Source organism: Macaca fascicularis, chromosome 1 (assembly GCF_037993035.2).
Source record: "Macaca fascicularis isolate 582-1 chromosome 1, T2T-MFA8v1.1".
Lineage (NCBI taxonomy): Eukaryota > Metazoa > Chordata > Mammalia > Primates > Cercopithecidae > Macaca > Macaca fascicularis.
Genome location: NC_088375.1, coordinates 138,169,741 through 138,173,583, shown reverse-complemented (window position 1 = coordinate 138,173,583; position 3,843 = coordinate 138,169,741). Strand labels below are relative to the sequence as shown.

General features: G+C 38.3%; 1 non-coding gene across 1 annotated transcript; it reads left to right on the top strand.

Moving 5' to 3' along the window:
- Positions 1-805: 805 nt before the first annotated feature.
- LOC123570636 (U1 spliceosomal RNA) lies at positions 806-965 on the top strand. Its single transcript, XR_006694918.2, has one exon. It is a non-coding gene; the product is annotated as a U1 spliceosomal RNA (small nuclear RNA).
- The last annotated feature ends 2,878 nt before the right edge of the window (positions 966-3,843 follow it).

Genomic DNA, 3,843 nt, shown 5'->3' with positions numbered 1-3,843 from the left:
ATCTTATCTGTTTATAGATTAGATAAATTTTCTACAAAAACTGAAAAATTTTAATTTGACTTTTTACTACTTTTAATTATTGCTAAAATATATAATCTTGCTGTTTCTCTCATGCATATTGTTTAAGTAAAGACCAGAAAAGGATATAATCTAAACCCTTTGTCTTCTTGTAATAGGAGGGTTGCACTCGAACCTTCTTATTTGTTCCATAGTTCAGCTGGTCACAGTCTGTCACAGATGCCTACTGATGGGACTTCCACCATGGTTAAGAACCACAGGAGGTAGATCAGGACCATGTCCACAGATATAGAAAAGCTCATGTCACTCCACAGCTAACATCGCTCCATTGTGAAACTACACCTAATCATCAGAAAAGGCATTTCTTAAGGTATACACCCAAGTAGGGGGTGACTTGGAGAGGGGACAACAGCAACAACATTTTGGAGGTTGGAAAACAAAGCAACAATTGGTAAAGGAGTTTGTAGACCTGAAAAAGAATGGAATCATAAACTAGCAACAGAGAAAGCTAAAATCCAACATGTTTTGTGTTGCAGAGTCCTCCGAAAGCCTCAACCTCTGTAGAAACAGGGAAGAGGTGAAGAAGACTCTGAGGAGGAGGATTGATTTTAAAAAGCCTAGTAGTCAGAGCCCCTTCCCAACCTCACACAGCTGGGCATCTGCTCCTCTCAGTACAATGAAAGAATAAAGTTACATTCCCTGGAGGTAATATAGCAGAGGTTCTCCGTACAGGGAGTGAGTGTTAAGATCAGGGGTTCTACACACTGAACTTAGAAAGCGTATGTGCATATTTACCTGGCGGGGGAGATACCCTTATCACAAAGGTGGTTTTCCCAGAGTGAGGCTTAAATGCTGCATTTCAGATATGTTGACCCTGTGATTTACCCACATTTGGGAAATTCATCTGCATAATTTGTGGTAGTGGGAGACTGCGTTTGCTTCTCCCTTGGTTAAAAAAAAGAAAAAAGAAAGCCTATGTGAATGTCTGCATATGATCCCTGAAATCGGGGATCCAATTACTTTTGTTGTTCCCAGAACACAGGCAATCAGGCTTTCAGCCTAAGTAGAGGACTGGGGAATGGATTGCTCCCAAAGAGACAAAGAATACAACATTTGAGGTTCTTTAAATAAACGGCCTTGCCAGATCCCCTGCAGTAAATACTTCAGTCAGCTAATCTCACACCATGAATTTCCAACCAGCCTTTAAAAAAAAAAATTGTTCTTAAACATGAACCATCAAGGATCAGACAATGGAAAATTATAAAGTCCAAAACAATCAAAAGTGGACACTACTTGGAGAACAGAGATAACGAAAGGAGAGAAGTTAAAGAGGAAAAGACATCACTATGACTCATAATCATTAGCAATATAAGGAAACTACTATTACTATGAAACAAGAACAGAGGACTTGTTTTTAAGGAACACAGAGGAAACATGAGCCTTGGAAAGTAAAATTATAATAGAAAAAATGTTTAAATTCAACAGAAGAGTTGAAAGATAAAGATGAGAAAATCTCCTGAAGATAGAAAAAAGGAAAACAAGAGAGGGAATAAAAGAAAAAGATAAATATCATTCACCAGTCCAGGATGCTCAATGCTCAAATAAAAAGTGGTACAGAAACTACTTGTATACATCATCAACAAGGAAAAAAAGAAAGAAAGAAAATTTATGTAATTTTTCCTTCATATACTAGACCCTGGCCAGACCCTGTGACCGTGTAAGGGGTTAGTCCTCAGAGCTCTGGCTGGCCGGGCCACATAGGCTTTTACTGAGAATTCTTCAGCAGGGAAACTGTGACCTTGTCTACTCAGATACCTGGTGCGAACTGCAATTCATGACTGCCACAAAATACCTTGACTTACACAATGCTTTAATCTTAAAATTTCTGTATTTGATTAGTTTTTAAAATTAATTTTTTTCAAAAACAGCATTGTATTATAATTGACATATCAACTGCATATATTTTAATGTATACACTTTAAAGTGTACAATTTGATCCATTTTGACATATGAATAGACCTGTGAAACCTTCACAAGATAATCAGCATATTCATTACCCCTCCAAGTTTCCCTATGCCCCTTTGTCCTCCCTCACCCATCTGTTCCTCATTCCTGCACTCCAAGAAACCACTGCTTTCCATCACTACAGATGACTTTGTATTTACTTTCTAGAGTGTTTTTATTAAATAGATTCAGATAGTATATATTCTCTTGCTGACTTATTTCATTCAGCATAGTTATTCTGAGATTCATCCATGTACCAATAGTTCATTCTTTTTATTGCAGAATTATACTTCATTGTGTGGATATACCATAATTTGTTTATCCTGTCCCCTGTTTAGTAACATTTAGGTTGTTTTCATTTGGGAGCTATTAGAAATAAGAATACTATAAATTTGTTGGTAAGTCTTTTTACTAACATACGCTTCAACTTCTAGTGGGTAAATATCTACAACTAGAATTACTGGATTCTATGGTAGATGTATATTTAGCTTTTTAAGAAACTTTCGTATTTTTTCTAGAGTGGTTGTATCATTTTACATTCCTACCAGATTATGAGAGTTCTAGCTGCTCTACACCCTTGCAACACTTGGTGTGGCCAGTCTTTTTAGTAATAGCCATTTATTAATATTTTCTAAGTTTTGAAAAGAAATGCATTTTTCTTATAACATGCACAACTACTGATTGCCCACAGAGCTGTGATTTCCTGCATATCCCCCTACACCCATTATAGTGACTGATACTACTATAATTTTCCTAAGTTCCCTTGCAGCTAGAAAATTGACACATAATTCAGGACCAGAAAATGAGATCTGTGAGAGAATTTTCTGTGAAGCTTCGGAGAAAGTTTCAGTCTCTCTAAAATAATAATACTAATAAGACACACCGAGAGAGACTCCTTCCCGTCCCTAGAAGTGGCTGTGTGAGGATCTGATGCCTAGAGCATAAGGGCGAAGCTGGATACCCTCTGTTTCACTCTCCAGATGCACTCCCCTCCCTTCTGCATTCCGCTCTCAGAGAAGGCTGATCTACATGGACAAGTTAAAGCGTTCCCTTTCTCTCTGACTTCCCATTGAGTTTAACTCATGAGGAGCTCTGGCAGGTGATTGGAAGAATAGAAAGTGAGAGAAGCAGTGATTCCTCTACCCCTCTCCCCGCAGTCTTCACAGATGATGGCTCTTTCCTTATACTGAAGGTCATAGCTCTTCTCAGTCAGTTGCTCTACATGCCTCCTCTTTCCTGGTTCTAGCAGGTGTAGCTGCTCCCTCCTATTGCCTTACCACACTTAGGAATGGTGGCAGTCCTGCTGTTGTTACTGGCCCCTTGGGGAACAGCATTATCCCTTGTGGTTTCCTACACTCTGCCTATACTTTTTATAAACAATCTTGAGCTTTCCTAATTTAAAGGTCAGCTATTTTGCCTGGGACTCTTAATGATTCAGTAACTCTTGAGACAATGAGGGACAAGCCTGAACATAAAGGCCAACAACAAGTAAGAAAAAGTTGGAAAGCACCCGAGGTATAGATAACGTTGTGTTTCTGAATTAACCAATGTTGGAATTTCTTGCATCTAAGTTACTTGTTATATAGGACATAATAATAAATATTTCAATTGTGAAAAATTATTGCCATAATAAGAGCCACCTGACTTGGTAAAGAGTCAGCCCATGATCCTGTAAGTTTTACCAATCATGCTGAATTTTCTTCTTATTCTTATCACTCTTCCTAACTGGAAGAGTGGAATAACGTTTTGTGACTTGGACACCTCACTCACTTCACTCTGATCCCAGCCAGTTTGCAGTGGTAGGTCTTCCATGCCTGATTT